This window comes from Phyllobates terribilis, unplaced genomic scaffold (genome assembly GCF_046119375.1).
Source record: "Phyllobates terribilis strain yellow unplaced genomic scaffold, ASM4611937v1 Scaffold_1__5_contigs__length_1240528914, whole genome shotgun sequence".
NCBI classification, from domain to species: Eukaryota; Metazoa; Chordata; class Amphibia; order Anura; family Dendrobatidae; genus Phyllobates; species Phyllobates terribilis.
Window position 1 is genome coordinate 97,706,284 of NW_027362761.1, and position 13,392 is coordinate 97,719,675.

Consider the following 13,392-nt stretch of genomic DNA (forward strand, 5'->3'; position numbering starts at 1 on the left):
GAGGCCGCCTGGAGCAGTGAGCAAGAGTAGTCAGAGCAGAGCGAGACTGCCGGAGCAGTGAGCAAAGGGTCAGAGCGGAGCGAGACTGCCGGAGCAGTGAGCAAAGGGTCAGAGCGGAGCGAGACTGCCGGAGCAGTGAGCAAAGGGTCAGAGCGGAGCGAGACTGCCGGAGCAGTGAGCAAAGGGTCAGAGCGGAGCGAGACTGCCGGAGCAGTGAGCAAAGGGTCAGAGCGAAGCGAGACTGCCGGAGCAGTGAGCAAAGGGTCAGAGCGGAGCGAGACTGCCGGAGCAGTGAGCAAGGGGTCAGAGCGGAGTAAGACTGCCGGAGCAGTGAGCAGAGGGTCAGAGCAGGCCAGAACCACCAGAGCGGTGAGCAAAGGCAGAGCAGGCTAGAACCGCCGGAGTGGTGAGCAAGGCAGAGCAGGCTAGAACCGCAGGAGCGGTGAGCAAGGCAGAGCAGGCTAGAACCGCCGGATCGGTGAGCAAGGCAGAGCAGGCTAGAACCGCCGGAGCGGTGAGCAAGGCAGAGCAGGCTTGAACCGCCGGAGCGGTGAGCAAGGCAGAGCAGGCTAGAACCGCCAGAGCGGTGAGCAAGGCAGAGCAGGCTAGAACCGCCGGAGCGGTGAGCAAGGCAGAGCAGGCTAGAACCGCCGGAGCGGTGAGCAAGCTAGAGCAGGCTAGAACCGCCGGAGCGGTGAGCAAAGGGTCAGAGCGGAGCGAGACTGCCGGAGCAGTGAGCGAAGGGTCAGAGCGGAGCGAGACTGCCGGAGCAGTGAGCAAAGGGTCAGAGCGGAGCAAGACTGCCGGAGCAGTGAGCAAGGCAGAGCAGGGGGGACAGGGCTCTGTACACACGGAACAGGCAGGAAGGGAAAGGCAGAACCAGATACCCACAGGGTACTTACAGTGAAGTAGCGAGTGGACCACAAACTCACAAACGGAAGTACAGTGACAACGAGCAGGAGTTAGGTACGAGTTCAGACTCTGCAGAAAAAGGAAAGGTACGGACATAGAGAAACACAGGAAACAGGCTAGAAGAGTATACAGACAAGAACAGACACAGTAGCAAGATACAGGAGCGGATCTAGGAATGCAGCCCCTAGAAGGCGGGAGGAACAGGCTAGGAGCGTGTTCAGACAGGACAGACAAGATACAGGAGCGGGTCTAGGTATGCGGCCCCTAGAAGGCGGAACGAACAGGCAAGGAGCGTGTTCAGACAGGCCTGGAAATACAGCCTCCAGGAAGGGCAGCAAGCAAACACAGAAGGGGACCTGGCACATTCAGAGTGAAAGAGCACACTGAATGAAACACAATGCTCATGCAGGGATTCATTGGAGCAGCTGGGTTAAATACCAGGAGACAGACAGCAATAGGCTGAGGACGCACAAGGGGTGTGCCTGCAGCAGGTACAAAAAGCAGGAAGTGATCGGGCGCCGCCCTTAAGCAGCAGAAACAGAAGCAAACAGACAGCATGGAGGGAAGCCAGAGAGACATTCTGGATTGGAGATGAAGTGCGCACTCTTGCACAGTGGGAGATGGACCACTATGCAAGGACGCCGCCAGGTATGTTACAGAAGGTCTGCTGTCCAGCTCCCACAGAACCCAGCTGCGCCTCATTGCCCTACAGAACCTCGATTTGACTTTTGCGCAGTTCACGGATCGGGCCATCCGAGTGCTCAGAGAACCCGCAGCAGGTGGCGCTGTAGCTTCCCGGCGCCCTGCCATCACTTACCACCAGGGGGCAGCGCCCTACCCTGCAGACCTTGTGGGGCCTGATGCACAGGCCCTAAATCCATCCCAGCCTGCAGACCTGAACCATCAGGTCCAGGAGCTAACAAAGAGTGTGGCTGCATTAACCAGGACCGTACAGTCGTTGCAGGTGGAACCGTCAAGACCAATCGAGCTGGCTTCCAGTCCGGAGGATGTCCCGTGGCGTCGACAGAGGAGCATCCCGTCGTTCAGAGGGAGGCCCGCCGACCGCTACGCTGAGGATGGACAGCCGATTTGCCGCCATTGCAGTCAGCCAGGACACATAGCAAGGTACTGTACTTTAAATGGGTCCGACCTGGGGCAGAGGGCCAACCCCCAGGCATAAGGTCATCAGGCCTGTCTAATTGGCGTGATAAGTACGTGGGAGGATGCCCGGTCTTACCCGTAGTGCTGGACGGTATCCCCATGAGTGCATTGCTGGACACCGGGTCTCAAGTGACTACCATCCCCTACGCACTTTTCAAGCGGTACTGGAGTGACGCTGACATAACCCGCTACCCAGACGATGACTTAAGCATCATTGCCAGCAATGGCCAACCCGTGCAGCAGGTGGGGTTCAGAGAGATGACCATCAAGATTGGTAAGGTGGAACTGCCAGCACAGGGAGTGATCATTGTGGACATTGACCGTCGTGAAAGTCACCCTAAAATAACTGTGGGTACTAATGTAATTGAAAACTGTCTTTCAGAAGTAATTGTGATTTTACAGCAGGTGGCGATGAATGCGAGCTCCAGCCAAAAGAGGGTCCTCCAGAAAGAGATAAGAGCCCTGATGAGACGGCAGCAGGTAGAACTGTCTGGTGGTGAGATCGGTAGCGTAAGAATGAGTGACCCATTCCCCATTTCCATGCCTCCCAAAAGTGAAATGATGATCTGGTGTCGGATTGCAATCGGGTTGAGAGGTAGAGACTACCAAGTCATGGTAGAACCCGTGTACTCAGACAGCAGGCCCACCATTTTGACAGCCCGGGGGGTGGTTGATGTCCGTCATGGGAGGGTGCCCATTCGCATTCTCAACATTGGGGAGAGGGAGGTACACTTACCCAGGTACGCTACACTTGCCAACCTGTTTGCTGTTGAGCACAAAGCTATCAGGGCCGTGGAACCGTTGCCTCCATCTCCACAGGCGGAGGGTAATGGCTCCCAGAAACAAAAGGAGGACTGGTGCCAGAAACTCCATGTGGGTGCTGACTCCACTCCCCTACACCAAAAACAAGGAGTCTACCGGGGGGTTCAAGAGTACGAGAGAATTTTTAGTAAGCACCCGCTAGACTTCGGCAGAGTGAAAGGGATAGAACACCATATCCCCACGGGGAGCCACCCACCAATAAAAGAGAGACACAGGCCTGTACCCCCCTGCATATTATCAGAACGCTAAGGGTATGCTGAGAGAAATGAAAGAAGCTGGGGTCATTAGAGATAGCTGTAGCCCCTGGGCAGCTCCCTTAGTTTTGGTAAAAAAGAAAGACGGTACCATGAGAATGTGCGTGGACTATAGGCAAATCAATCGTATCACCCATAAAGATGCGTATCCACTACCTAGGATAGAGGGTCTTTAGCAGCTCTAAAATCAGCTAATTTCTTCTCTACTTTGGACCTTACTAGCGGGTACTGGCAGGTTCCTGTGGCAGAGGCTGACAAGGAGAAGACTGCCTTCACCACCCCGATGGGACTGAGCGAGTTCAACTGTATGCCCTTCGGGCTCTGCAACGCACCAGGGACCTTCCAGAGGCTGATGGAATGCTGTCTAGGGCACCGAAACTTTGAGACGGTCCTCCTTTACCTGGACGACGTGATCGTCTATTCGAAGACTTACGAGGACCATCTAAAGCACCTGGCCGAGGTGTTCGAAGCCCTGGCAGGCTACGGCCTGAAAGTGAAGCCTTCAAAGTGCCACCTGTTAAAACCGAAGGTCCAATACCTAGGACACGTGGTGAGTGCAGAGGGAGTAGCCCCCGACCCCGACAAAGTTACAGCCATCAAGAGCTGGCCGAGCCCCTCTAACATCAAGGAAGTGAGGCAATTCCTCGGGTTGGTAGGCTACTACCGAAGGTTCATCCCCGGGTTTACTAAGATGGCAGCTCCTGATAGGACAGTCTAAGTCCAGAAGTCACAAGCCACCCTTCAAGTGGGACAAGCCGGAAGAGGAGTCCTTCCGCCAGTTGAAGATGGCCCTCACGGGGGATGAGATCCTGGCCTACCCCGATTATGGTCAGCCTTTTATTCTCCACACAGACGCCAGTAATGTGGGACTGGGAGCCGTACTGTCACAGAACCAACAGGGCAGAGAAAGGGTGATCGCGTATGCCAGCCGGAAGCGGAGGCCCACTGAAAGAAACCCGGAGAACTACAGCTCCTTCAAGCTAGAATTCTTGGCAGTGGTGTGAGCCGTCACGGAACGGTTTAAGCATTACCTGGCCTCCGCAAAGTTCACCGTGTACACGGACAGCAACCCGCTGACACATCTGGACAATGTGCCCTAGAACAGCGGTGGATGGCCCAGCTATCCAATTACGACTTCACAATCAAATACTGGGCAGGCAGAACCAATGCCAATGCAGACGCCCTATCAAGAATGCCCCACCTACCTGAAGGAGAAGACGACTTGGAAGAGCTGGAGGAAATAGAGCTCCCTGGGGCCACTCACCTTTCTCACCGGGTAAGAGACAAGGACTTAACCACCGTCATGTCCAATACCTTACCCCACCACAGCTGGGCTGAAACGCAAGATAGCGACCCTGCAATACGCCTGGTGAAAGACTTGTTAACCCAGGAAGACGCTAGCCCTGGCCCGGACGCTCCAGAGCAAGCCAAGCAGATATGGAAGGAGAAAAGCAGGCTATTCCTCTATGAGGGTAAGCTGTGCAGAAGGCTTGTCAACCACCGGACGCACGAGCTAACCTGGCAAATAGTGGTCCCAAGGCGAGATGCAGCAATGGTCCTGGAGGCCTACCATGACAGAGCGGGACACTTCGGGTGGAAGAAACTGGAGTTCCTACTGAGAGAGCGGTTCTACTGGGTCGGCATGAGAAGGGCCATCGAGAAGTGGAGCAGGGACTGCGGCCCATGCCACCTCAGAAGGAAGGACCGTACCAGCCAGCAGACACCCTTGAGGCCCATCGTCACCAGGCAGCCTCTTGAGCTGGTAGGTCTGGACCATGTGAAATTGGCTCCAAGCGGGTCGGGCTACGTCTATGCGCCGACAATTGTGGACCATTACTCCCGGTTCCTCGTAGTGGTTCCTGTTAAAGACCTGACAGCCCAAACAGCGGTCAGAGCCTTCCAGCAACACTTCTGCCGTCCACATGAGTATCCGGAACAGGTCTTGACAGATCAAGGTCCAGCGTTTGAGGCTGAAGTATTCCAGGAGTTCTGCAACCTCTACGGCTGTAGGAAGATTCAGACGACGCCTTACCACCCGCAAACCAACGGGCTGTGTGAGAAAATGAACAATATCGTCATCGATCTCCTCAAAACGTTACCCCTTGAAGAACGCAGCCTGTGGCCAGAGAAGCTGCCAGATCTGATTGACTTGTACAACCATATCCCGGTGAATGCTACAAATTGCACCCCGGCTTACCTGATGCGAGCAAGACCAGGTAAGTTGCCGATAGACCTGGAGATGGGAGTCCTGACACCTGAGGACACCTCCCCAGACGCAGACTGGGATACGGAACGGCGGCTACAGTACAAGAAGGTACAGGAGAGTGTGGAGAGGAGTCTGGCTCAAGCGAGAGAAAAGCAAGAGAGGCTCTTCAACCAACATGCCCCTGCTGGTCCCCTGGAACCTGGTGAGCAGGTCCTGAAGTGGAAGAGAAGGCTTCACATGCTGGATGACCAGTGGGAGAGAGACCCGTACACAGTACTGCAGTCCGACCACGACAACCCGAAGGTATGTGTGATTACCAAGGATGGAGGAGAAACCACTAGCACCGTCTCCAGAGACCGACCACCTAAAACGGTGCCCCGAGCAACTACAGAGTCCAAGTGAAGATCAAGATGACCTTGAACCCGCAGAGGACAAGGAAGTGATGATCAGCACAGTTCTCGGAGAGTTCCCCCGGACCTGGACTCAGATAAATGGCGCAATAGTGGTACCCGTCCTACACTTCCTTCAGCCTACCCAGCAGGAGCCTACAGGAGGACAGGAAGAACAAGAAGATCAAGCGGCCCCAGAGGCGGAAGAACCCACGCCAGCAGCCCAGGAGAGTCTACCCTCTGCTGACAGTGAGCCTGCCATGCCTGCGGTAAGCCAAAGGACCCGCAGACAGCTACCTGCCCTACCTGTACACCCAGCTAGTATCTGTACCCTCAATGATAGTGGGGAAGGCCAGGTTAGACCACCACCAGACAGTGGGCTACGGAGGTCAACCCGGAGCACTAGGGGTCAAATGCCAGCTCGCTGGAAGATCTAAATGTATAATGTATATATTTAATGTGTTATGTTTGTACCCTGGTTATTAATACTGTTTTCCAGTTTTTCATAGTGACAAATGGACTAAAAGGTCCATGTAAATATGTTCGGAGCCTAACCAAAGGAAAGAATAAAGACTGTCAAGGACTCGGGGCAAGGACAGACCCCCACCTGGTTAAGGCTCCCGTTGTGTTGGTGATATGGACACCCGGTCACAGGCCATACTGTGACCTAAAGAACTCAATATGTGGTGTTGTTTGTTATTTCTTTCCCTGTTGTGTTTATGTTGTAGTTTATACCCTGTATCGTGTTTCTTGTTTAGTCCCAGAGTACTAAGCTTTCCTAGGGGGGAATGTGTCACCCCAGGCCTGGATGCCACAAACTTGTAAGGCTGTGTCTGAGAGCAGGAGGGAGGTTCTCTGGTCATGGACCATTTGCATGCCGCAGCTCCTGTCCCAGGCCAGTAGGTGGACCAGACTGCCCCTATAAAAACTGGTACTGAGGGCAGGGTTAGGGAGACCAGGACCCACTTCTGAAGTATCCAGAAGGGTTCCCAGAAGCAGAGGGACAGGTCAGCCGCAGCTGAGGAGTCCAGGAGGCAAAAGAGGAACAGAAAGCCAGGGACAGAGGCGACGAGAGCCGGTCCTGGCAGAGAGAGAGAAACTACATACCGGACACTGGGGTCCGAGGCTGTCAGGGTTGCAAGCCCTGCAGCAGAAAACCAACCCGCAAGGGATTTCAGGTCCCTTGGCCAAGAAGCCTGGAGGTTCCGCCACACAGAGGGACCGGTCCAGCACGGAGAAGCTACAGGTACCTAAGGCCCGAGTCGCAAGCCATACAGGCGTAGTACACGGCAAGCTCAGGGACGTGGGCTATCATACCACTAAAGGGGGAGATAGTCAGCAAGGGCAGAGAGAGAGAACGGTAGGCCTACCCACTCACCCTGACCAGCGGAGGTCGCCCGAATGCCCTCAGACACCCAGGTCCTTTCCTACCCTGTACTCCTGTTGGGTCTATGATAAGATCGGTAAAAGACCCTGGACTGCATTATTGGACTCTGTGTGGTTACTGCTGCGCCTGCACCATCACCCCCAGCATCCTATCACACTGCCCTGAGGCTACACTCCTCCCGTGGGGAGCTGTACTATTCCCTGCTGCATCCCCAACACCAGCCTCAGCGGTCTGCCCTGCAGCGGCGGTCCTCCCTGACCGCAATCCACGGGTGGCGTAGTGTCGGACATTACCTAAAACACATCATAGACTACCACTGGTCTGACCACCCTGAGCCACGGGACCGGGTCACCACTACTACTCCCAGCATTGCCCTGAAGTCCGGTCTTGAGTGCCCCACGGCCCAGGGGGCGAGTCACAGGCAAAAATTCCTCCCTCCTTGCACCTGTCGTTGTCCACTCGCAACCATCACCATCAGCAACCACATCCTTGTCCCAGTGCAGCGTTCAGTTGTCCCTACCCCAGTCCTTTGAACACAAGCTCAAATACGCAGCCAGCCACCCACAGGCCACAATACTAAACTCACACATTTCTCGACTGCTTGCACTAGAAATTTTGCCTTTTAGGCTCGTGGAGGCGAAAGCTTTCCGCAACCTCATGGCGGCGGCTGGCCCTCGGTCCCCAGCCGCCACTATTTCTCCTTGTGTCATCCCCGCCTTATACAAGCACAGGTCCCAAAACATTACCCGTACCCTCACCAGCGCAGTTAGTGGGAAGGATCGCCTAACCACAGACACGTGGACAAGTGCTTGTGACCAGGGATGGTACATCTCACTGACGCATCACTGGGTTAATATTGTGGAAGCCAGGACTCAGTCGGACCCTGGGATGTAACACGTCTTCCCGAGGCATAAGACTGCGGGCCCTGGGTCAATCAAGCTTCAACACAATGTTCACAAGGTAGACAGCAGCAGGAGTCAGTCTCCTAGTCAACGAGCAAATTACTCATGATGATAGAGGCCACAATCTCCTTAGCTTGCTGCTGGTACTTTTCTATGGGAATCAGCTTGGCTCCAACCAGCCAGGAATATTTCCAGTGAATTATGGCATGACGCCATGGTATTAGCAGTGCACCCAGTACCAGAAGCAAAGCCATCCACAATTTCCTTCTCAGGAATTTTATTTGGTAGACTGAGTGGCTGCCCAAATACATTAGTTTCTCACAAAGGAGTTGAAGATACTGAGTGGCAGTAGGTGCAAGTTTCTCCAGCATGTTAGACCGGAGATTACGTAAGGGAATATATTGTTAGATTAGTTCAGAGATGTACGGAGGAGAAAGGTTATGGATGGCTTTGTAGGACAGTGTTAGTAGTTTGAACTTGATACATTAGGCAATTGGGAGCCAGTGAAGGGATCTTATAGATTGCAATCTTACAGATTGCTGGAGCCAGTCCACAGTAAAAGAGTAGCCATAGAGTATCCGGGAACCTTCCCACAGACTTTTCTTAGCCAGGGCTGCTTCTTGGTAGGGTTGGAAGGGCCCACCAGAGAATCGGAGACTCCTCCAGTGGGCCCTGGCTTCTCCTTCAGGAGAGTTCATAGTGCAAACCTTGCAGGTCGTGATGATGATAGATGTAAAAAAAAGAGAACAGGGCGCAATGAGTGACTCAGTAATAAAATATGTAGGTGGGTGTGGGAATGGCTACTAACCTTATGGAGTTGTGCACCTCTGCACAACCCCAGTGTAAAGCTCCACAGGCTGAGCTCCGTTCGTGGCTGTCATCTGCTTTCAGCGGCATTCACAGATCCTGATCTCGCGATGGTGAGTCACGTGATCCGGTTAGTTGGGCTTACCGCCGAGATGGACGCCCAGCTTCACCACCACTCCCGGCAGCGTTCCAGAGGGGTCAGGGCAGCGCAGCTTGGAAACCAAGATAGTGACTACTTAATTATCTTCATCCCACAGGTGGATGAACAAGTAAATGGAGGCAGCTCTACCGCACCCCAACCAGGGGGAAAAGAAAAACAATCAGTGAATGTGAATAGCGGTATCAGAGCGCCAATAACAGGGCAAAAATTAAATTAAAATGACTGACTTATTAACACACACAACGCGTTTCGGTGGACAAGGCCACCTTCATCAGGTGTTTGTGATGATGATAGAGGCCACCATCTCCTTAGCTTGCTGCTGGTACTTTTCTGTGGGAATCAGCTTGGCTCCAACCAGCCTGGAATATTTCCAGTGAATTATGGCATGACGCCATGGTATTAGCAGTGCACCCAGTACCAGAAGCAAAGCCATCCACAATTTCCTTCTCAGGAATTTTATTTAGTAGACTGAGTGGCTGCCCAAATACATTAGTTTCCCACAAAGGAGCTGAAGATACTGAGTGGCAGTAGGTGCAAGTTTCTCCAGCATGTTAGATATCAGAGGGAGAACAGAGAGGACAGCACAGTGGCTCAGTGGTTAACACTCAAGCCTTGCAGAGCTGGGGTCCTGTGTTCAAATCCCACCCACCAAGGACAACATCTGCAAGGAGTTTGTATGTTCTCCCCATGCTTGTGTGGGTTTCCCCTTCACTAAAAAAGCAGCCATAGAGTGTCCGGGAAGCTTCCCACAGACTTTTCTTAGCCAGGGCTGTTTCTTGGCAGGATTGGATGGGCCCACCAGAGAACCGGAGACTCCTCCGGTGGGCCCTGGCTACTCCTTAAGGAGAGTTCATAGCGCAAACCTTGCAGTTGCTATGGGACTCTTGAGCAGGGGAGAAAGGTGGGCCCTCAGAGTATCAAATTCTCTGGTGGGCCCAATGTTCTTTATTCTGACACTGCTTCTCGGTGAGAGTTGTATTTCACCACAGCCATATTCTTTAGCTCGGTGATAGGACTGGCATAGAGGGAAACTGTATCTACTCCAGCTGTCATTTCTCCCAGGAAGTCCTCTATTGCAGCTTGTTGTATAAGCAATGGCAGCCCGTGCAACATCAGCTCACACTTCTCGGTGGTGCTTCGACACACAAAGATCTTTCTTTGCGCCTTGAATTTCAAGACTACAGAGTTGAGCAATGGCCTGATCTGCAATGCGTTTTGAGAAATAACGTGCATAAGCACATCCAATCCATAGTAAAAAAGCAGCCACAGAGTGTCCGGGAACCCTCACGCAGACTTTTCTTAGCCAGGGCTGCGTCTCAGAGAGAGTTGTATTTCACTACAGTCATATTCTTTAGGTCGGATGAATGGACTGGCATACAGGGAAACTGCATCTACTCCGGCTGTCATTTCTCCACTACCAGGTTCCTGACATTGTCACACACAACCATGCCGGCTGTATATTCAGCAGTGAGAGTCACAGATCTGCCTGCTGTGTTACAGCTTTCAACATCTCTGCAGCGGTGTGCGGTTTGTCACCTAAGCATTAAGCATATTATTTTCAGCACAGTCTGTTGCTGCTTGGCCAAGGCAGTGCTGCAGTGCTTCCAGCTTGTGACTGATGTGGTTATTTTGGAGATGGAGGCCGAACAGGAGGAGGAGGTGCAGGAGCCGTACAATGTGATTACATTGAGGTTACATTGGCAAGTCTGTTTTTTATATCCTGCTGTGTTTTTATATAGATTTTTTTTTTTACGTCTCTTCAAATGTGTATTCGAGTGCGTCCTAATGTTTGCCAGCCCCTCTAATTGCTGCATAAGCAGAATAACAGTATAGGAGACCCACTCTTTAAATCAATTTATCTTGGTTTTTGTATGTTTTATTGTCAGTCCGTAAACCTGGCGTAATACTCTGACAAAATTGTTCACAGATATGCTATTTGCCAGCGACCATCTGTGAATAGGCTTGAACACACAACTGCCATACTTTAAATGGAGTGTAATATCTGACACGTTCCCAAAAATGTGACACCTAAAAGGTGTTACGACCACAGTTTTAGGCTGTGGCTTTTTAGTATAATATTGTTCAGCGACCAAGTGTGACTAGGTTCAACAACACACAGCTGGCTGACTTTAAATATATATTTGGCACGCTTCACAAAATGTCTGTATTATTATGGCAGTAATATGGGATCAGGTGTGATGACGATGGTTTTAGGCTGTGGCCTTTTAATATAGTATTGTTCAACAATTTTGCAGCGTTTTGGACGCAGCAAAAATATGCTGTGTCCAAAGCACTGCTGCGTCCGGATCGTGGGCACATAGCCTAAAATAAAAAAAATGGCGTGAGCTCCTGCATCATTTTCATAACCAGCAGAAGGAAAGCCGACGACTGGGAGCTGATATTAGTAGCCGGGGAAGGGGCCATGAGCCAAAAATGTTCCCTGGCTATTAATAACAGCCCACAGCTGTTTGCTTAACCTTTACTACGCTAGATTTCAGGGGGACCCCAGAAAAAAATGACGCGGGCTCCCCCTATAAAATCGAACCAGCAAAGGTTAAGCAGACAGCTGCGGGCTGATATTAATAGCCAGGGAAGGGGCCATGGATCCTGGCCCCCTCCGCGGCTGATAATATCAGCTCTCAGCAGTTCCAGAAACGGCGCATCCATAAGATGCACTAAATCTGGAGCTTAGCCTCGCTCTTCCCACCGCAGTGTAGCAGTGGCGAGTGGGGTAATAAGGTTGGGGTTTATGTCAGCCTTGTATTGGCAGCTGATATGAAGCCCAGGTTAGTAATGGGGGCGTCTATAACCCCGTAGTAATGTTTTCGACGGTTTTTGAATAAAGACACGGCCAGAATAAAATATTTTATTGAAATAAAATTACACACGGTTTTAATAATTTATTTATTATTTGTGATGATGTGGTGCCGGGCCGGTGGATGCTGGGGGTTGTAGTCACAGTGGCGGTGACCCGGTCGATGACCCAGGGCGATCAATCCAAGGGAAATTATATGTATAGAGTTTATAGTGTCCGACTACGCCACCTGTGGAATGCGGCTAAAGGGGGCCGCCGCTGCGGAGCAGTCCTCTGAAGCTGGTGGTATTGCAGCAAGGGTATTATTACTCCCCACAGGAGGAGTTAGCTTCAGGGCAGTGCGTGAATGTTGGTGGTGGTGCTGGGCGTTGTAGTGCAGTGAGTGATGGCGCGGCAAGGAACACAGAGACAAGATATTGCAGTCCCAGGATCTTTACTCACAGTTGTTGCAGTCCAGGTTACAGAGCTCAATGTAACTGCCCACGTCGTTCTGTGCTTACTCAGTGAGGGGCTCAGTCTACCCCCAGATAGCTCCGGAGTACTTAGCAGGACCCCCTTCTGTGTCCTTCCTCTGGCCTTTTCCCTGCACCTCACACCTAGTGATTCCAATCCGGTACCCGCGGGCCTTGGCGGGCGAAGTGTGTTCCGTCCCCTGGGTCCTATATGGCTACCTTCTCGGTGAGACTGGCGTGGACTTGTGGCTACAGGACATAAAGTTCTGCAGCCTCCGGTTTCTAGCTGAGACTTGCAATCTTCTACTAGTTGAGGGACCCAGTTCCCTTTGTGTGGCCTGACCCCTCCACCTCCCGGTAGATTCGGGCGTACGGGTGGCTTCCAGCACTGCCCGTACACCTGGGAACCTTTCTGTTCCTGGAGCCTTCCTGCTCCCTCTCCTCTCTTCTCTCCTTTCAGACTTGGGCCTCACTGTCCAGGCCCGCCTCTGGTACAGAGCCTCTGCTCCTGTCACTTCTCCTCTGACTGAACTCACTCATCTAAGATGGTTTCCTATTTTATATACTTCCTTCACAAGTGCTCCCCTGAACTACATCCTCCACCCACACCCACTACATGGTTCCCCCTTACTGTGGTTCCCCCCCCACTCCAGCCAGGTTCCAGGGACTGTGCTCTCCTGTAGGAGCAATCTCGCCCTGCCCTCTGAAATGTGGTGTAGTGAATGCAGGTGTTAGGGTCCTGAGCTGTACTCCTTCCTTACCTGAGGGTGAGATACCACACCTCTGGGTGAGATGCAGTAGCTCTGTGGCGACCGAACCCTCAGGGGCGCCACATTTGCCTAATCCCCGAATCCCTCGTCTCCTGTAAAAAAAACAAAAATAGAAAACAACCATATCCCTCACCTGTCCGCCATCATAACGTAATCCAAGTGTCCCACGGAGATCTGGGTCACTTCTATCCCACATCAATCACTGACGTGACTGCTGCAGAAGACAGCACTCCTGTCAGTGTACATCACTGTGCTGCAGGCTGCGTTCACCTGAGTTCATCAGCTGAAAATCAGCTGATCAGCCCCGGTGACCTCATTTACTGCATCAGTGCTGCGTGGGAACATTCCCACACAG